Consider the following 22922-nt stretch of genomic DNA (forward strand, 5'->3'; position numbering starts at 1 on the left):
AATGGTAGCCATAACAAAGGAGTACACTAAAAAGTTTCATTAAATGTGGAGACCTTGGCTGGTGTTCTATTATTCTGACAACTATATACAATTGAACATGGGTTCAAATCCAAGCATCGCTCTGGTTACCTCTTTTACATTCCTCTAATTTAATCACTCACTTGTTAACATGATAAGTTGGGATACTCCCACCTGCCATCCCGCCGCCTGCTCTGCTGATTGGATGACATCAGCAGGTGGGCGGGAGATGTGGGTAGAGGACACACAGGCTGATAAATGCCTCTCCCCTGTGAAAGGTAGGACTGTGCAGGGGGGAGGGGGCAGAGATTTACTGTGGTCGTTGTGATGCTAGACAGGAAAGGGGGGGTCCATGACTGCAAGGGGCACTGTGATGTGGAGCTGCGTTTCCTTGGGGTGCTGTAATGTAAAGGGGCACTGTGATATAAAGGGGGCTCTGATGTGAGGGGAAACTAAGGACACTGTAGTACAGCTGTTGGCCTACTCCGTGACCCCCCCCCCCTCCAGTGCCTGGATAAATCGGTTACAACTAAACTGGGCCCTGATGCTTGAAGGGTTGGAAACCGCTGCCCTAGACAGCAGCACTCAGAATGGGAAAGGAAGATGCAGGACTGAGAGCCCATTGGGTATACTGCTTGCAAACATGCTAACAAAGAATCTGATAATAGGAAGAAAGAATAGAGTTAGCAGAGAGATTATCTCACCAGTCTGCTGCTGCTCCTGGCCTCTCCTAGTTGGCTGGGATGGAGAGGGGACACCATGGTATTCCTTCTACAGTATAAAGCTGTAGACGAGAACGTGGTGCTGTGTGGTTGGGCTGAATATCAGAAACTTGGTGGAAAAGAATGCAAACCTTCTGACCAATAAAACACCTCCCATGTATGTACCTATCTGCATATTTAGCTTTTTTCCTAGTGATCGATGTTAAAAACAAAGGATTTGACATTACAATTCTGCCCCTGTAATATGGTGAAAATACTAGAAGGGAACTGTGATGGACATGACCGGGACCCTTTAGAAAAAATGCAGAAAGAAAAATAAGAAACAAGTAACTTTGTAAAGCTGAGCCTCGTTATTAATATAATACTGGAATGTTTAAAAATATTTTCATTTTGCAATTATATCATCAAACCCTTGTTTTTTTTTCCATGCCAGCCTTGTACTCTCCTACCTACACTATAGCACAGCTGACACTTGACAAATATCTACCATTAGATGAAACCAAGTGAAAATATTTGCAATACAATCAATTGAAAAGCATACAGTATAATAGAAACGAATTTTCAACAAGGGTCAACTAAATTATTTAACGCCAAAAGACCTATGCCCTTCTTTTAGCTTGATGGCTCATTACTCTCCATTATTTCTAATCATTCCACAATAATATTTACAGATCTTGTCATAATTATCTCATTCCTGTTTTAAGAGCCCTACACATACTTCAATCTGTTTGTCCAGTCCAATACATTTATGCTAAAATGTACAGAAATCTCAACAATGTACTAGGAAAAAACATTTTGGGTGCACCTGGGAAAAAAAATGATTTTAGCAAGATGGAACAACAAGTGGAAAATGTATAGCTCATTCCAACCAATCAGAAATCATTTACACTAACTTTATGACCACTGACAGATTAAGTAAATAACGTTGATTATTTCACTGCAATGGCATCTAAAAGTCGTGGGATAGTTTAGGTGGCAAGTAAACCTATTGTCCATGAAGATTATGTGTGGAAACAGAAACAAATGGGCATCATAGTTCGTCATGTATGGGATAGCCACATACCAGTCAGGGTGCCCATGTTGATCCATGTCCACAGCCAAAAGCGCCTACAATGGCCATATGAGCATAAGAACTAGACCATGGAGTAGTGGAAAAAGGTGGCTTGGTCTGATAAATGTTGTTTTTTGTTTACATCTTGTGGATGGCCAAGTGTGTGTGTGTTGCTTACCTGGGGAAGAGATGGCAACGGGTGCACTATGGGAAAAAGGCAAGCCGGTGGAGGCACTGTGAAGCCTTGGGCAATGTTCTATTGGGAAACCTTGGGTCCTGCCATTCATATTGATGTTACTTAACACATGCCACCTACCTAAACATTATTGCTGACCAAGTACAGTAAACAGAAAAAAATGGTTTAAGAATGGTTTAAGGAACATACCAACTAGTTTGAGGTGTTGACCTGGCGCCTAAGTTCTCCAGATCTCAATCCAATCGAGAATCTGTGGAACGTACTGGAAAAACAAGTCAGATCCACGGAGATTCCACTTCACAACATAAAGAACTTCAAGGATCTGCTACTGACAGCTTAGTGCCAGATAACACAACACACCTTCAGAGGTCTAGTGCCTAGGCTGTTCAGCTAACTAGTTCTCCCTCCACAGACCGTCGGAAACTCCATGTCATCTTCACACAACACAACAATCAGCTCTGATTGTTTTCTTTTAATGACTTTCTTCCTAGTGCATATTTTTCCTATGAACAGATGTTTGTAAGAAACTATCTATACAGTTATTCTTAATAATAACAACCTGGATCATTGCCAATTCCTGAACAAATGCCCAGCTGGACAAAAGTGTATCCTTATGCTGTGATAAACCATAATTATTATTGTTATCTTGCACTTGATGTTGTATCAAAATGTAACAAAAACTTTATGAAAATATGTATTTAACCAAAAAAGAACATTCTTACACTATCTTTTTATCGAATTTCTAACAAACATCTGTTCATAGGAAAAATATGCACTAGGAAGAACGTCATTAAAACAAAACTTTCAGAGCTGATTGTTGTGTTGTGTGAAGATGACATGGAGTTTTTGATGGTCTGTGGAAGGAGAACAACTCTTACCTTTGTATCAAAGAGTGTGTGCTAACTACAAATCAGGGCCTAATGAAAATGGACAGGAAACGGGGGGAAGAAAACAGGACTTTGAGTAGAGCTGGAACTTTACATAGGTAATATGAGAGTCTAGAGGCCAGCTCATGTTTAAAGCTAGAACAAAGAGTTCTTAAAAAGAATGTAATTTATGACAATCATAGACATGGATCTGATATTTATTTCTCACATACATTTTTGAATGGGATGGGGTCAGAGAGAGCTTTTAAGATTCATATTTATTAATTACCAGAGCATTACTTGGGGGTGTATTTAAAAAAAAAAGTTTGCATAGCTGTTTTCCCATCAAAATTGTATGTAAATTTGCTCTGTGTGAATGGGGCAAAATAAAATTGCTACACAATTCTGACATCATACAAACAAAACAATGTAAAATTAGGAGCATTGCCCCTCCACTCTTGCATGCACAATTTGTTCAACAACTGGAGACACAATATCATATAAAGTTCCCATGCACACGGGGCATTTTTACAGCCACTTTTAGGAGCATCAGGTGTTTTTTTTGCAGCTTAAAATTGCCTCTCTGTGTTATTCTTTGGCTTCATGCACACATAGGCTTTTAGGAGCAGAAAAAAAAATTAAGGCCAGCGTATTCTGAAGACAGCTGGAAAAATGCCTGATGCTGCTAAACATGACTAAATGCTGGATACTGTCATCGAATGGCCACTCCCTCTGGCTATAGAAGAACCAGCAGAGAACAGAGCTGGCACAAAGACAGGTGGCAGTGTCAAAGGAGGACTGGGTCCGCAGCGGAGAAGACAGCAGCAGTGCATAAGAAAGCAGTGGAGGAAGAAGACTGGAGGAAGAACACACCACTGGAGAGAGAAGACCGGAGGAAGAAGACACGTTGAAGATTGTTAATAAAGGACTTGTGAAAAACATCTCTCTTGTTTTTATTTACACTTCACTGCCTTTTTTGGGGTGAATGGGTAGGGGTTTAATGTACCTCATACTTATTCCCATGGGAGGGGGCTTGGATCTGGGGGCCCAATTGTTAAAAGTGGCTTCCAGATTCTCATAAGCCCCCCTGCCCACAGACCCCCACAACCATCGCTCAACATGTGGACAAGGGGCTTTTGGGTGGGGGGCGCAGAGCCCCCCTGCCCCAAAGCACCCACCCTGCCCATGTGGGTGGTATTGTCCAGGGGGAGCGCTCTCTTGCCCCCCCTTTCTGACCTGCTGGGCTGTGTGCTTGGATAAGGGTCTAGTATGGATTCTGGGGGGCCCCACACCAATTTTTCTTTTTAGCCTGGGGTTTTCCATCAAAATCTATACCAGACCGAAGAGCACAAGTCGCATGACATAGGTCGGATCATGAGGATCAATGAAATCAATGGACTGAAAGTCAGATCAGTTAAGATAGCTCTTATAGGGAACCTTTGATTTTGACATGACATGCGACTTGTGCTTGCAGTAAGAGTGAAAAAAAATAGAAGAGGTAGAGAATTGCTGCTAAACACTAATGCTGCTAAACACACAGGTGTTTAAAAACATCTCTCCATGTTATTCTATGGCTTCATGCACACATAGCTTTGTCGCTTTGCAGCTCGTTTTTGTGTCTTGTGTGCACGAGGACTAAAAGTGCAATATGCTCTGCTGGTAGAAGTTGGTATTACAGTTACTGACACTTATTCACCTTTTATTGCCCATTTGCTGCATGTAAAATTGCATTTGCTGGTCAGATTTTCTTTTTTGTCTTCCACTTGGATTTTGACAATTTTCAATGGTAAATTCAGGTGTTCGTAAATTCTGGCATATTCCAAGGTTAAATTATTGCTTTTTGGGTCCACTAATTTCTTTTAAAGATGGTAAGCAAGCTCCCACTTTAGGCATCCTCATTCAGCATTCACCTGCTTCACCCACCGCTGGGAAATGTTATAACAAATATGGTGGGGTGAGTGAGGTCAGATACAATCATGGGAAAACATTAGGCTTTTCTTTGTGAAAACATCACTGTGAATGTTTTATAGCTGATAGAAACATTCTTTCTGTTTACAATGACTGATGCTGATATATAAAAGGTCATCTTTATTAATATGCCACTGCATTTTTTTTATTTACTTTAATCCTCCACCAAACTGATCACAATTCTGTCTGTCTTTGGCCAATAAACTATTATGTGGGACTTGTAGTTTGTTTGACTCTACAGAAGTGCAACAATGTTAGGACTGGGTCAAATTATGAATTTTAAAGACCATTCCTATTATTTATGCCATAGCTCTCACCCTATGTACTACTCTCTACACCAGTGGCTCCCATATTGTGGTATGTGTACCCTACAGAGTACTGTTTGTTGAATGAACCTCAGTATATTAGTGCAAGAGTACTAAAGATTGCACCATATCATAAAACAGTTGAAAATCACTGCTTTACACTATTCCACATACATGGCAGAAATATATCCGTAGAGCGGTTTACTTCCTAAAGGATTTGTAACTCTGTCCAGCCACGTGTGATTCACCTCTGGCAGACAGCATAGTCAGGGCAGTGACATCACTTTTTCTGCAAGTTAAAGCTGAGCTTTATACATTCTCTGATTGGACAAGGTGGATATTGTGACATCACCACCCCGCCTCTCCACCTTGTCCAATCAGAAAATTCCTGGTATTCAGTCGAAAAAATAAAAGGCATTCCGTGAATGACGCAGTACTGAGGAAGTGCCTCCATCAGTCCCCCTTCCCTCATGCTTACTATAGAAATGGGAAGCTACTCAGTGCAAGACTGCTGAAGAAGATTGCTGCTATCATGCTAGTAGTGGAAACTACTACATTGACTTGCAGCTTCCACACCAATCATCCAGGTATTAGATATGCATACTTGCAATGGTACAAGCTGGACCAATATAGCCATGCAATAAAAATCATAACTTAAATTTAGCTTCAAGACATAGGATAGTGTATCCTTCCTGTCCTCAGCCTGCTGATTGGACAATGATAGTGCATAAATCATCAACTGCTCAGTTTATTCACTTCCCCTGTTGGCATGTGTTTGCAGCAGAGCTTGATAGGTTTCCTAGTGCTGTCCCCGCCTCTCCCAGTCTTAGTGTTGCTGTGCCAGGCAGAACAGAAATTTGATTCAGGTACTTATGCTAGTTGCTAGTTGTATCTAAAAATACTGGACATTGAAATACGTGGCTTAGGGATTAGTCCTTCCACCTAGCAGCACTAGAGTTGTTAGTTCAAATCCCAACCATAGCACTAACTGTCTGGAGTTTGCATGTTCTCCCTGTGCCTGCGTGGGTTTTCCTCCTACACTCTAAAGGCATGCTGGTAGGTAAAATGGCCTTAGTATGTGCATGTCTGAATGTGAGTTAGGGACCTTAGATTGTAAGTTCCTAAAGGTTAGGGACTGATGTGAATGTACAATACAGTATATATGTAAAGCGTTGTGTAAATTGATAGTGCCGTATAAGTAGTAAGTACCTATAATTAAAAAATAAAATATATATAACAAAATGCATGAAATTGTTTTTAAAGCAATACATCTGCATCAAATGTTTTTTTATATGCATGGAATCCATCTATATTTATTACATTTCCATCAATATCACAGTATTCAAACTAAATGCCATAGAAACAGAAATATGTAGGGTTTAGATGATCTTTAATAATTACTTATTTAATGACTTTTCAAGCACTTTTCAAGCTAAAACCCTCTTAAATTCTATTTCCAATTTTAACAATTTGCAGGGCTGGTAGGTATGCTGACAATGTGCATATGTTTTCATTCGAGGAAAAGACAACAGTGCTAAGTAATGTTACTGGCTTAGCCCTATATATCAGCGCCTCCTAAAATACATAATCTTTTTATAGTCACTTTGTACATGTGAGTCAATGGTGATTAAAGCGCAGCTGTGGTGAGTACACCATGAGACATGTCCACCAGATGTTCTGCCTCATCGCAGGATAGACTATTACAAAATCTCTTCCCTGTGTATCTTTTAGAAAACATTTCTAGGTATTTAGGTATGTAATGGTGCCTGCTGCGGTTCATGTATGTTGACAACCCTTCTCTCGTCTCACGTTTCCTATCCAATAGCTTGTTTTCTATAATGACAGTCAACTCATCGAATGTTTCAGCTGACTCTGTTAAGTAAAATGTGCTTGGTCTTGGCAATACATCCTAATTGCCAGTTAAAATACCAGTGATGATAACATAGAAATATTTGTTTCCAAAACTATTTAACAAACTACTAAGTAAAATGAAAATACATTTTTAACTATTTTCCAGTAAAATGCACTTTGTTAAAATAGTTTAGTGACCATTACAATAAAACAAAAATACATTGTTAACTGTCCCTAGTAAATTCCATTTTAGTTTGCAATTTGGTTTTATAAACTATGCTGTTTGCAAACTTAATGGATTTTAAAGGGACTCCATGCTGAGTGAATTATGCAGGCTGGCACTGCTGACCTCTGCTACTAAAAACATCAGTTCCCTGACTTGTTCTGATACTCCGAGTTCAATATTTTTTGAGTCACTAAGCCAAGAAGCATGAAGATTAGGTGTTCTGAATTCAGTTGCTACTTATTTATTTACTTATAATTTACACTGCGCTTTATATACTGTACATTGGTGCAGAAGAAAAATGATTCTGGATCAGTGCAAGGAGCTGCAGGATCAAATCCACTCTCATCCATAGGCCATTCTTATTGATGAACATTAGTTCTTCATATTTCCCATCCTGAAAATATATCTGTGTGCACTTTTGTGTGTTTATTAGTTGTATTGGCATATTGCACATTAACAGCATTTCCTACCCTCAAGGAGCTTTACAACCTAATGGTGGCCATACAAGCCTTGATAAACACCAATTCATTTTCTGCCAATTTATTTTCATGACAATTTATTTTCTGATTGAGCTCTTCTGATAGGAACAAGTGATCTATAGTCAGCAATCAATTCAATCAATATTACACATATGGGATAGTGGATTTTGATCGATAGTTGGAAGATACAACCATAAGTTATCAATAGCATCTTTGTTTTCACCATGCAATTTTATAACCTTATAGACTGAAATATAATTGAATTAATGAATAAAGCAAAGTGCTGCCAACCGATGCAACATGATCAATAATTTTTCTCAACTTGGCTTGCTCAAATCTGACCTGAATTGAGAGGAAGGGAAGTTATGCCCATTTGATTGTTTGCTGATTCGCTTGTTTTGAATGAATTGCACAATATCATGGTCACCATAGGGTCTCTATCTCACATGCATGCAAACACATACTGGGGCCAATTTAGGCAAAAGCAAGTTAACCTACCAGTATGTGGCATGGGAAGGACACATGAATGTGAGTGATACAATTGCTGCTGCTGCTGGGATTTTTCCGCAGAAAAATTGCAATCATTAAGAATTGGTTTAGGAGATTGACCATTTACATTCTTCATTGCAAATTAATCCCCTGAGTAAGACTTTGACCACACATGTCAAAACGCACTGGATTTGCATACTAGATGTTTGACTCAATAACATGTACTATTATATGGTTATACCATTGTAAAAATTGAATGGTGGTACATATCTCTGACCAGAGCTTATATTTTAAACATTTAATTGTCTGTGTCTTATTGCTATTTTTTCAATAAAAAAACTTTTATAAACCAATTCTTAATGATTGTAATTTTTTCTGCAGAAAAACCCCACTGGGGGAGACTTTTCCATATTGTGACCTACCAGTATGTCTTTGGAGTGTTGGGGGGAACCCATACAAACACAGTGAGAACATGCAAATACCATATAGGTATGGTTCTGGTTGAAAATAAATGCATAATACCAAAGAATGGTACCCTAAATAGAAATAAATATTGTGTGGCTGCCCCTTTAATTAAGTGAAAAAATCACCTGGAACCGTGAAACAGAAAAAAACAGAAAAAAAATTATAAAGAATGGAGTTCACAAAGCTAAATGAATACAGTAGATAAATGACATTCAAATAATAACATGTGGCCATGAAGATGAAAAGTAATGGCTTATCTTGGTGATAAATGCAAAAAAAATTTAAAAATATAATAGATTGACAATGAAATAAAGTCCAATGTGACAATTCCCAACACGAAATAAATGCTTTAATATGGGGAAATCTTCTATTCATTCACCACTGGTGCTCAAGTAATGGATGGCAACTCACCAAAGGTGTTTGACCCCTTTTTACAGGAAGGTCAAAAATCGCTTTTGATAACCAGTAAGATTCCTCAGCTGTGCCCACTCCACTTCAGTACTCCCTCAAGGTGTAGCTTGGATGGGTGAAATAACTCCACAGGAGACACAATTAAGAAGATTCCAAAGTGTAGTAAGGTTTATTTGGTGATGATTAAAGTAGGTATAAAAAATATTGCACACATTTCACTGTGCCTGAACCTGGCACTAGGTGTGTACAGCATGTGCTGATAGTGCCTGTTGCCCCAGTGCTGGCATGTAATTCACGCCAGCACCAGAGCAACAGGCACTGTCTGCCTGACTGTGCTGCATCTACCACATCGGGTGTGAATGGAATCTTACACTTACAGTCACTGTTATAGCTTCCTCATAAAAGACAGTAATTGTCCGCTAGCATAACACTGGCACCATGCGTAATGGTTTGTTTAGTGCATCTCAAACCCAATTTTTGTATTTTGGATAGACTAGGAAATGGTTAATGCCCCTGTCAATGCTGACAGTTGTTTTCACTCGACTTCCTCTTTCACAGCAAGAAGTGAGAGAAAATCTTAACAAAGTCAGGGGGATCCCCACTTAGGCAGTTGTCACTAAATTGGTTGTCTCCATGGAAAGATTTCCCCTCATTTCCTATTCCAGCAAAAACTGTAATTTATTTCGGATTTTTTTTTTTTTATCACTTTCTGTCACACTAACAGTGGTCTGAGGCCAATTAGATAGAGTAACGCTGGCCATACACTGATCAAATTTCGGACTGATCAAATTTTAGGAGTGTGGCCGTTCCTACTTGACAGAAGCCAATCATTAGATCAAACCATCCAATCAACTGCAGCCATTGATCAGTGTATTTCACATTTCTTATGTGAATGGAGGAAACTGTTAGCTTTTTATTTTGTGCAGCCTAACCATTTATGGCAGTGGTTCTCAACTCCTGTCCTCAGGACCCACTAAAAAGCCAGATTTTAAGTATTACCTTGGGGATATGTAGACTAGAATACTGCAATGACTGAGCACTAAATTATACCACCTGTGATGTATTTCAGTTATCTTGCAAACCTGGCCTGTTAGTGGGTCCTGAGGACAGGAGTTGAGAACCATTGGTCTATGGTCATCTTTCTTTGGCCATATCGATGTCTATGTCTATCTAGTGCTGCCTTTTTCAACCAGGGTGCCTTCAGGTTTCTTCAGGGGTGCCTTGGCAAAATGTCTAAATATTGCCAAAATAATTGTATACAAGCCAAGCCTGCCTTTTAGGTACACAAAGCCACATGTTTTCATTGTGCACCAATACAGCCTTCTAGTTTCTGACATTGAAACAATCAATGTCATCATCAGTTTATAAGGAGGACATTGAGGGCCTGTGTAGCATCCTTTTTTGCCCCTCCCCATAAATCTCTATCAGCACTGGGGTCACATTAGCTGAGTGAAGAAATATTGGAATGCTAGTCAGTACCAATGTGCTAAGATGTGTTTGCTTTGGCAGAATAAATCACCTCTAATGTTGGGTGTCCCACATGTGTGAATGTCGCTTCGATGTGTAAAACTATTAGTTTTTTTCATTTAGAATGGGGTACTCCGAGATTGTGCATCATTTTAAAGTCTTGACAAAAGGTTGAGAAACACTGCTCTAGTCTATAGCCAGCCCCCAGGAGAGACACACTGACAGTAGTTCTGAATGTTTTCCAATCATTCTTCAACCAAAACCTGTTTATGCTCAGCCACCCTATGCTCTATGCTTAAACAAGTACACAAACTGTTTCTTAGCATATACAAGTGTTTTTGGTCCCATAGACATCAACAGGAGCACCCGTAAAAGACAAAATGTGTACGTTTGTGCATTCTGTTTGCTCCCATAATGCTACTGCTTCTAAAGATCTGCTCTTCACCACTTGTGTAGTCCAGAAAACAAACTCCCGGAGCTTGATACACAAGCATAAACACTTCTAAAACGCCTGAAAAAAATGCTTCAAAATACGCTCTGCTCAGGTGTGAATGCATGCTAGGTTAGCTTGGGATTCAGAAATTATTTCTTTCTTTTTGCTCCAGATTTTGAGTTTATTTAATAGTAGAAGTGTTTTCTTAACCATACAAAAAGATGGTTGTCTTTCTGCATTGCAGTTATGTTATGAGAATAGATAGCATGTACTTGATAGATAACATGTACAGTACTTGCGTTTTTTTTTTCTATGGCAAATTACATCATTTATATATACTGATACTGTCAGAACACAAATCCTTTGTTCCACAGGTCCATTACATAATGCACTATATATAAACAGGTTTCAGGAACTTGGGATTAGGGAGCTCTTTAATTAATAGGATTACATTTTAAATCACTTGGTATAGGAATTCCCCTACTTACACCAGTACAATGCTGATTATTTATTTAGCTGTGTCTGAACTGTCATTGCATGAAGATTGGATATTGTAAATTATAGCAATTATAAGGCATTATTTCAGATGTATTCATTTAAATCATCATATTGTAAAGAACAAAAGAACCTAAAATCTGAACCTAAAAATACTATTAATAACATTTACAGATAGTATATGTAAAACTGTCTTTACTTGCACAAGAAATTAGATATTTAACAATGCATGTACTGTATATAGAAACTGTAACTGAGTTTGGTAGTCTATTGCTTTTATATTAACTGCCACAGAAAAATGGAGGCACAGAATTAAAGTGAGTTGTTTTCCTCTATAATGTTAAAGGACTAATGTACAGAATATAGGAAAAGACTGCACCCTGCTACACCACCTTTTTAAAATAAATATCTGATTGGATATACTCCTGAAATTGTGAATATTATTTAAATCTGTTTTACTCAGTTTGCACGTTATGTTTAGTGACCAATTAAGCTATTCTATGCATGGAGAGCAGGGATTATTTACCGAAGTTAAGCTGATTAAGTCATGTCCAAATTTCCCTTGGCTGGATGGTTAAAGTGGTTGTAAACCCTTACATATAGCCATTACTGTGACTGGCCTCAAGTGATACACAGAGAATAAACTAATTCTCCTACATAAGTTGTACCTGTCTATCTGCAACCCTCTCTTCTCTACATCCATTCAAAGGTCTGAATTTACAAAGTTTGTCTGAGAGTTCAGAAAAAAGAGGGTCGAGAGCTGAAATTACACTCTGCAGAGCTCAGTGAGGAGAGCTCCGAGAGCTGATTGGAAGGAAGGGACACACCCTTCTCCACACAGATGACAGGAACAGAGCTGGGGCTGTCAATAAGCTGGAGGTCCCTCCCCTGTCATCATTTTTTCTCTTGGTGTCAGAATTGACTTATGCTGATAGCAGAGGAATGAAGCAGCAGACAGAAATGACACGTAGCGCACCTAGTTGAGACAAGCATACACCATAGAGGTGTCTGAGATTTACAATCACTTTAAAGCAAACGTGAATTTGTTTTATGTTAGTAAATCACATGTAATGACTCAACGGGCAAATTATTTTTGAGACATTGTGAGATAACCTGACAGTTAACCAAACCCATCAGTTTAAAGGTTTCCCAAAACAGTTAAATTCAAGGCTTGCTTTGAATGAAAACTGTCACAGTTACTTGTTTTCTTAACCGACTTGCAAGTCATCAAATAGCTGGTGTCATAACTGATCACATTTGCAACATCATGGCAATGACTGATCAAACAGAGGCTAAGATGGCAGCTTGCTTTCCTGTAAAGGACAGGAGGGTTAGGTGTACTTTATTAGCAAGAAAATGACAACACGGGATCGGGATATCAGGTCGAAGAAGTCCCTAAGTGTCCTGAAGAAGTTTGATAACTTTTTCTATTGTTCTCTGCCAAAAGAGCAGGGATCATGAGTGTAAAAAATTGGGGGCGCTCACCCAACCAGCAGCTAAATATTTGTATGTTAGAGAACAGTGAACAGTCAGTCAGATGTTATTGTAATGAAAGCAATCTGTAATAATCCCTTCACTCAGCCGACGAGGAACTAAAATTCTTGGATACTTTGCCATATTTTAATGTAGGCATGCTCAGCCTATGGCACGCAGGCCAAATGTGGCCCACGACCGCAGACCTAATATGATTTTAAATAATTAAAAATTGTAGAAAACAACAGACCAGGGAAGCGCATGCCCTAGTGGAATAAATGTCTTTATCAAGCAATGATAAAATGACACATAATGCACTCACATGCTCCCAGAATGACACCAGGCTACGGGCTCCTCTCCCCATGTCTGTGTGTTAGGAAGGGATGGATGCTGGAAAAAAGAGGCTACATCCCAAAATGCATCATAACTATGGAGACCCACATAGCCCCCTTTGGGTGCACACCACTCCACTGAATGATTGCTAGTCCTTCATAATCCCAAGCTGCTATTGCGGCCAGCTCTTTGCTCTTCTCTTTCCTTTCTAACACAGACATGGGGAAAGGAGCCTTTAGCCAAGTGGATTACATCTAGTGACATACCTACAGGGGTTCTGAAGGTGGATTTTCAGTTGTGTGATGAGCTTGCTGTCATTTTGGGAGCATGTGTATCGTGTGTCATTTTATCTTTGCCTAATAAAGCAGTTTATTACATTACTAGAGCATGCACTTCCCTGGTCTGTTGTTCTTTGTCCACAGTCCTTGTTTTCAAATTTCGGAACCACTTAATTTCATTGTGGCCCGTGACCGGATACCATATCACTTAAGTGACCCACACTTTTCAAAAGGTTGAGCACCCCTCTTTTAATGGAAAAGATTTGGTAAGAATTAAATTTATCAACAAGTAGAAACTGACTAACTGGCTGCTTCAGGTCACATGCACATGGACATCTGCTGCAGTTAATCCCTCTATAAATCACCCCGATCCATCACAGCTTACCCATGTTTAAAACAGTGGGTCAGACACACCAGCCAGCCAGCCACAGAAGAGAAAAAAAAAGTCAGTTTAGACAGTAATGCACCGTACACACGATCGGACTTTCCGACAACAAAGCCATGCATTTTTGTTTGAAGGATGTTGACTCCAACGTGTCTTGCACACACACGGTCACACAAATGTTGGCCAACAATTATGGACCTAGTGTCGTACAAGACGTACATGATGTCTCCAGTACGAATGCTAGTTATAGTTCTGGCTTATACTTTCGATTTTGAGCATGCATGGATTTTTTTCCAACAGACTTGTGTACACGCGATCAGAAAGTCCGACAACAAACATTTGTTGGCAGAAAATTTGAGAACCTGCTAGCCAACATTTGTTGGCGGAAAGTCCGACAACAAATGTTTGATGGAGCATACACAAGGTCAGGCTTTCCACCAACAAGCTCACGTCCAACATTTGTTGTCGGAAAATCCGATCATGTGTACGGGGCATACGGGGTTGATTTTCTAAAGGCAAAAAGACTGTGCACTTTGCAGTTGCCCCAGAGCTTAGTAAATGAGTAGAAGCTCTGCTAACTTCCATCATCCAATCATATGCAAGCACAATTGCACATGATTGGGTATTCTTTGCAAAGTGTAGCTTTACCTCATTTATTAAGCTTTGAAGGAACTGCACTTGAAGCAACTGCACTATTTGCATTTCATAAATCAATCCCTAAGTGAACAGCACATTCAGTTACTCTAACTGCAATATTTTTCAGCATAAGTGGCACACAAAAATGCTCCAAGATATACACAATGGAGCTGATTTACTTAAGGCAAATAGACTGTTACAGTATACAAGAGAAGTTGCACTTTGCAAAGGATTTTGCCTAGAGCTTAGTGAATGTGGAGATGTTTGCAAAGGGAAACATCACCTCAAAAAAAAAAAAACGTAAAAAAACAGCATTTTTGCATGCAAATGATTGGATGATGGAAGTCAGCAGAGCTTCGTCTTATTCACTAAGCTCTGGGCAATATTTATTTGCAGAGTGCAACTTCCTTTGCAAAGTGAACAGTCTATTTGTCTTTAGTAAATCAACCCCAGTGTATTCAGCTATTTTAATAAGCCTTGAATGTCAAAAACAGTTTAAAGCAGATCCCCTGCTTACTACAGCTTTCCAGTAATCACAAGACAACACTGTTAGGTGTGGTGAGATCCCAAGCGCACGTGGGTGGGGTTTTTAAGTTTTTTTTTTTTAAATGCTGGGCTGTGTTTTTTTTGTTTTTTTTTAATATAAATATGGAGTTCCTCCTAAATAAATCCTTTGAGATGTTAATAGTGGTCAGTGGTTTCATTTAAACTCTATTTAATGTCTAAGCAGTTTTTACACATTGGGAAGTTTATTTGTCTTGTTAATTAAATTATGAAAAGCACCTGTTTGAAAACCCAGTCCAAGAAAGATGTTAATTGTACAGGTTGCCTTCTGAAAGGGTCGTTATGTTTTGGGGGGATATTATTTCAGTCCCCTACAACTTAATTAGCTAAATATACAATGCAAGTTTCCATCTGGTAGAGTCATTTACCAGGGATAATTTTGCTGCACCATAACTCAATGAGGCACAGAGGAAAAACTACTGAAATGCTATTTCCTTTAGAAGAGAATTATGTACAATTTCAGCATGCTTAGAATTTCTAACAGCTAAAACCAACAGGGAGGTATCACTCTCATTTATATGACTTTCCCATGAGGGTACCCACAGCACAGGATAAAGCGTGTGCAATTTTTCATGAGTGACTCAAATATTTTGGAAAATAACATTCGACACCTAAATCCCTTAACTTGAGTTGAAGCTTAGAAATGTATTTATGAAATAAAATGAACTTTGTAGGTGTTACATGTAACAAACACTAACCAGGCTGTGTTTAGAATGTTTTCTTTTGTACATTACCCTTATTGCTGTTCTATGGGGCATGTGATAATTTCAATGTTATTTAAAGTATGTTATTATTCTATTTTCATTCCAAATTTCTCTTTTTCTGTTTAACCGATTGCTGACCGCCTCACGCAGATATACTGTGGCAGAATGGCATGTACAGGCAAACTAACGTAAAACTCCACTTTCTCAATCAATGTGGACGATTTCTAATCCTTATGCTACTAGTATTACTAAATAGAAAAGTGTATCATATTTATTTGTTTACTTTTTTTTTTTTGCATTTCCTCAGTTACTTCCTGGCTTCCACATCTAGGCAAATAATGGCATACTGTACAACCTAGGAGTCTTCATGAGGGGATGGAGGGGGGGGGGGTCCTCAGCTCAGACAATGCCTGAGCTAATGGCAGATGGATTCAAGACATGGAGACATGGATGGATGGAGGAGTTTGCTTTGAATATTAAGAAATCATTACAGTATATTACATTTTTGGTTTGTGGTGCTCAGGTGCAGTGCAGTTCCACTTTAGGAATAAACCTCCTTTTTTCCTAAATCAAATTGGGGTGCATATCTTCTTCATGGACCATAGGATAAACAGTTTATTAAGGTACTATTGTCACCTTTAAAGTATTTGTACATTGTGATCATCCATTCTTAAAGTGTTACTAAACCCAGTAATATGAAAATAGTAAATCTGCCCCCCTCCCCCCCAATGCCCACAGCTTATAAATCCTCTTTTTACATTAAAATAATGCCACTATATACCTTTTTGATCCGTGGTCATGCAGGGTTTGCCCAAGTGCTGAGTGTTCAGGTAGGAGGAGATTTCCATTATAGCCCGTGTCCTCATGCTGTTATGGCAGGTGGCTCATCCATCAATGAAGATGTGAAATCCCACCCACTGCATTCTTTTTTAGTTACTGGGCATGGAGGAGGAGGGAGGGACTGGGCTGTCATTTAGGATCTGTATACACACCCAAATGTGTGATGTCAATACCATGTGACCTGAAAAGCTCGGCTCAACAAGGAAATGTTCTCTCCAGCAATGGAGACCAAACTGAGCATGTGCAACTTTACTACTCTGACTGTGTCTTATCTGGCATTGCCAAAAGAGACCCTGCATGAGGGGGAGCATCTGTCTATACAGGATCAAACAGCCCTTTTACACAATACAGAGGATTAACCCTTTAAGTTCCACAGTGTGTATAACAAGCATGCTATTCTTCATATACACACACAATGTTACTGTTGTGGGTTTAGTAACACTTTAAGCACCTCTTTTCCAAAGTAAATAAATGTCATGCAGTCTTGCCTCATAGCTGATGTTTGGCGAACCTGAGCGATGAGGGAAGACTGCAAATATTAAACTTATTCACTCTGGAAAAGAGGTGCTTAAGGATGGATGATTATAGGTTCTCCAAACCCTGTGGAGAACCTGTGATCATCATCTCCAAATCTGAGGTTCTCAAAACCCCTTTTTAATTGTTTTGCCCTTAGCTGAACTCATTCTCATTTAAAGACATCCCTCCTAAAGACTGGTGGCCAAAACTGAACACCACACTTAAGATGAAGCTGTGGCAGTGTGTTTTGTAAAGCGGTAGAATTATTCATTTATATCACAAGTTTTCCTTACCTTTATGCCCCCCTATGTACAGAATGCCCTACTCCCCTACCACACCCTGTCAAATTGAAATACTTAACTAGATATTCCTCCAAGGCTCACATCGTTGTTTACTTTCTTTTGCTGTCTTCTTGATCAGTCATCCACACCTGTACAGTTCGGCTCCATAGACTTATGTGGGACTGTTAGCTGGATTGGTTCCCTTCATTTCACCAGCCCCATAGAAGCCTACGAAGCTAAATTATGCAGGTGTCAGATCAAGATGCAGGCGGAGGGATGTAAACAATACTGCAGGCCTTGGAGTGAGACCTAATTAAGTATAGCGATTTGGAAGGGGGAAGGAGGGGCTACACCTACTTAGGGGGTGACATTTTCATGGAAAGTATCCTTACTATTTAAAGAAAAATCGTTTCATTTTTTGAATTTTGCAATGCAATTGTGTTCTTCTTCATTTTAGATGGTACTATCTACAAACAAACGAATGGCTGGCAGTATATGTGGATGTCTATGTCTCCTTAAATGTGATGTGATAGAAGAAGAAGGGTAGAGGGTGATTACTAATATATAATGTCCACGGTATTTTCCTATTTGCAGCTCTGTTAGTGTCATATTACAAGCACTAGTCCTGTGGTAGAGAGCTTTTTATGCAATAGAAAGGTTAGGTAGGACTTCTCAATGTATCCAGTAGGCAAAGTTGAGCCCCCCATAAACACTTCAGTATTAAATAAAAATAGAGGGAGGGAGATACAAAATTAAGACAGGCCACAAAGAAAATGCAATTATTATAGAAGAGGGCAACAGCCATTGCAAACGTTTCACATTCATCTTTATTTTTTCATTGGAGTGTTTCTTTACACGCCATCGCCAATCAGACATATGGCAGTGTTCCTCTGCCTGGAAACTTTATTTCCACAGGTCATTGCTCGCTGACTTCAGTGTCAACAGCGCAGACCCCAATCATCAGGTTTCTTCAACCAAAAGTAATAAAGTACAAGCAGTTCTTATAAGGAGCACATTACTACAATATAGAGAGTTCAGGAATGATCCAATCTGCCAAGAGAAAAACATTATAAGGGATCTGTCACTTGTCAGGCAAGAGCGCTGAACTGTGTGAATGTATTAATCTAGACACTCACAGACCAAGTTATTTGATCTAATCATAGTATGATATTTTATACATATTTTGAAGCAAAGTAAAGTCAATGGGCTATTTTACTAAACCCTAATAAATGTGGTTATTCTTATTATGAATATTCGTATTAGCATTAATTTCATTAGAAGAAAGTATATGCTTTCATTTCCAAACTTCATACCTAAATGTTACATTACATACAGCCATTGAACTAACAGGATAAATTAATATGTATATATATATATATATATATAATATATTGATATTTGTGATATTATGCATATAAAAAATAATCTCATGAAAATTATCACAAAAGTATGGGATAAAAAAAAAAAATTCATCACAGTAAATACTAGTTTATGATGGGAAAAATGCTTGTAATGCCTAAATAAATATTTCCTGCATGAAAATAATGATTCCGTGTGGTATTCATCTAAGCTGGTTAAACATTTAGATGAGAAATTTATTTCAAGATAAACAAGGGCGCAGTTACGACAACTCATACAGTTTAGTGAACTGCCCTCAAGAGGTTCCATCTTTAGAACTGAAATGTACAAATTATCCTATGTATTATTTTTAAACACTACACATACAGTTAAAGTGGTTGTAAATCTCTGACATGAAATATGAACAAAGTATATCTGTCTATAGTTGTGCTTGTCTCAATCCAAGTGTCATTTCTCCCTGCTGCTCCATTCCTCTGCTATAAGCATGAGCCACTTCTGATTAGTTTTCCTAAAACGAATGCCGTGTACACACAAGCGGAATGTCCGACAGAAAAAGTCAGACGGGAGATTTTCATCGTATATTCCAATCGTGTGTATGCCCCATCAGTCTTTTTACGTTGAAAATTCTGATGGACCTAGAAATAGAACATGTTCTAAATATTTCCGACGGAACCAATTCCTATCAGGAAAACCACTCGTCTGTATGCTGTTCCGACGGAACAAAAACGACGCATGCTCTAAAGCAAGTACGAGATGGAAGCTATTGGCTACTGGCTATTGAACTTCCTTTTTCTAGTCCTGTCGTATGTGTTGTACATCACCGTGTTCTTGATGGTCGGACTTTGGTGTGATCTTGTGTACGCAAGACAGTTTCCTTCGGAAAAACCTTCTGAGTTTATTCTGACGGGAAAACCGGACGCATGTACATGGCATAAGAGAAATATGGTGACAGGGGTGGGCACAGTGTCTGATTGACAGCCTCAGTTCCAGTGTGCTGTGTAAAGGGGGTATGTGTCCCTTTCCTCCAATCAGCTCTCAGAGCTCTCCTCACTGATGCAACTTCAGCTCTCCGCCCCTCCTTTTGAGAGCTGAGAGATGCTGTGTAAATTCTGCACTTTGAATAGATGTAGAGGAAAAACAGCTGTGAATAAACAGGTACAACTTATGTAGGAGGATTTGTTTAATCTCCATGTATCATCTCAATCCAGTCACTTCATTGGGTATATGTAAGGGTTTACAACCACTTTAAGTCAATGTATGGACTTAGTCTTTTAATCAGTATGCAGTCAGCAGCATTTTTCCATAGTAATCCCTGCTTCCTCCTGATCAAACCAGCTGTTAATGTATTCTGTGCTCCTAAACCAGCCAAATTCAATGACCACATATTCCTTGACTCCACATTACACCAGACTCATGAAAGGGGCATGTTCTGGCCCCAAAACGTGCTGGCTCTGTAATAAAACCTTTATCCTTTTTTTCCGCAGCCCCCCACCCCTGCTAAAAATCTTCACTAAGTAAACCCCATACGTGCCCACATCTTCTATCATAGCCTACAGTCTCCCAGATATAATGTTTTTGTTACTACTCTCCTCCATCAGGGAGCCTCATTGCTATCTCCAAATGTAACGATTGGGGATGACACAGAGGTTTGAGGCTGAACACCCCCCTTCCCCCCCCCCTTTCCCATATAATACTCACTTACCTCGACGTAACCTAAAATAGGGCATCCTTCCTTGCTTTCCATTATTTGGTCTTTTATGATATTTTTTGGATGTTAATTAATGACACATTACACCTGCGTTATCCCAAAGACCCTGAAAGTGTTACTCTAAGTGCCCATTCACACTACCGCGACTTGTCAGGCGACTTAGTCGCCTGACAAGTCGCGCTCCGTTCTGTACTATGGAACCGTTCTAATAGGAGCGACTCAAGTCGCTCCAACTTAGAAAAAGGTTCCTGTACTATTTTTGGGGCGACTTCAGGCGACTTGCATTGACTTCTATACAGTCGTCGTTTTGCAAGTCGCTGCTGAAGCCGTGTGCAGGTCGCGTCTGTGAGTCGCGCTGCAAGTCGTGTCGCCCCTGTGTGAACGGGCACTCACTTCTATGCTGAAATATATTGTTCCTTTCATTTCATTTGTTCCAATAATTACACAATGACTGAATGTATTGTCTTCCCCTCATGGCGCAGTCTGTCCCAGTTGGGGTGCCAAAGGGTGCAAGACCATACTCTGCACCATACACTCAGCCCCTGGAAAGGCTTGCGATATGCACAGACACTGGTTTTCTACAAACTTGACATTTATACCTTTCAATGCACTACTTATTACTGGCTTTTTCTGATGTAAGTTATGCTTATTCTTTCCGTACACCTTGTAAAACTTCAATAAAATGTTAAACAAGAAAACCTTTATTCTTTAACCTTTATTTATGTTTGGACAATCAACTTCTGGTGTGGTGCTTCAATTTCAGACTTTCTCTGATACATAGCAGACAGTAGTCTATAGACATGTGCAGAGTAAAATATTTTGTTTCGGAATTTCGTTTTCGTCTGAAAACTTAATTTATTTAGTTACTCCCGAAATTCGTTTTTATTTATTTCGTTTTTCGTTCAAAAATTGGATTCGTCCGAAAATCCACATGAATTACGGTCGAATCTGTCTTTGAAGGCTTATGGTGTCTGTCGAATGTATAAAGAAGATTCGACGGAGCTAGTATATAGCATACTTTAGAACCCTATTAAAGTCTATGGGACTCCAACGGTCAAAATCTAAAGTGCTAATTTTAAAGGCTAATTTGCAAGTTACTGTCCTAAAAAGTGTTTGGGGACCCGGGTCCTGCCCCAGGGGACATGTATCAATGCAAAAAAAAAGTTTTAAAACGGCCGTTTTTTCGGGAGCAGTGATTTTAATAATGATTAAAGTGAAACAATAAAAGTGTAATATTCCTTTAAATTTCGTAGGGGGGGGGGGGGGTTGTCTATAGTATGCCTGTGAAGGGGCGCATGTTTCCCGTGCTTAGAACTGTCCCTGCACAAAGTGTCATTTATGCAGGAAAAAAAGTCCTTTAAAATCACTCGCAGCTATTATGAATTGTCGGCTCCGTAATACAGAGAACACTCATTGAAAGTCATTGATTTAAAAAAAAAAAAATAATTAAAAAAAAAGCGTGGGGGTCCCCCAAATTCAATTACCAGGCCCTTCAGGTCTGGTATGGATATTAAGGGGAACCCTGCCTCAAATTTAAGAAAAAATTTGACGTGGGGTTCCCCCTAAATATCCATAACCAGACCCTTCAGGTCTGGTATGGATATTAAGGGGAACCCCGCGTCAAATAAAAAAAAAAATTGACGTGGGGTTCCCCCTAAAAATCCATACCAGACCCTTTATCCAAGCACGCAACCTGGCAGGCCGCAGGAAAAGAGGGGGGACGAGAGAGCGGCCCCCCCTCCCTCCTGAACCGTACCAGGCCACATGCCCTCAACATTGGGAGGATGCTTTGGGGGTCTGTGACCCCTCAAAGCACCTTGTCCCCATGTTGATGAGGACAAGGGCTTCATCCCCACAACCCTGGCCGGTGGTTGTGGAGGTCTGCGGGCGGGGGGCTTATCAGAATCTGGAAGCCCCCTTTAACAAGGGGACCCCCAGATCCCGCCCCCCCCTGTTTGAAATGGTAAGGGGGTACAAAAGTACCCCTACCATTTCACAAAGAAAGTGTAAAAAATGGTTAAATAAAACAAACACACTTTTGAAAAATTCCTTTATTAAAAATAAAAAACTAAAAAAAAGATTCCAGCGGCGGTAATCCACTCTTGCTATCCAGCGACGGACGGTCATCTCTCCAGCGATGTCTCATCTCATCCAGCGCAGCGATCCATCCTTCTTCTGTCTCAGTGGAGGAGACACTGCAAGGATTCCGGCGGCTGACGTTTCTTATATACGGAGGGCGGGGCCACCCGTCACCTGACCCCGCCCCCCTCTGACGCAAGGGGAAACCCGGGGTTCCCCGTGACGTATGGGTGACCCCGCCCCCCTCTGATGTAACGGAAACCTGCCTGTGTTACATCAGAGGGGTGCGGGGTCACCCATACGTCACAGGGAACCCTGGGTTTC

The 22922-nt window shown here is 39.8% G+C and overlaps 1 protein-coding gene across 10 annotated transcripts in view; it reads right to left on the bottom strand.

Annotated features, from left to right (window-relative positions):
* Positions 1-22922, bottom strand: part of HDAC9 (histone deacetylase 9) — an 880403-nt gene that overhangs the window by 221447 nt on the left and 636034 nt on the right. The gene's annotated exons all lie outside the window — the stretch shown is intronic.

This window comes from Lithobates pipiens, unplaced genomic scaffold, assembly GCF_037356315.1.
Source record: "Lithobates pipiens isolate NorthernLeopardFrog02 unplaced genomic scaffold, aLitPip1_a1.2 Scaffold_19, whole genome shotgun sequence".
NCBI classification, from domain to species: Eukaryota; Metazoa; Chordata; class Amphibia; order Anura; family Ranidae; genus Lithobates; species Lithobates pipiens.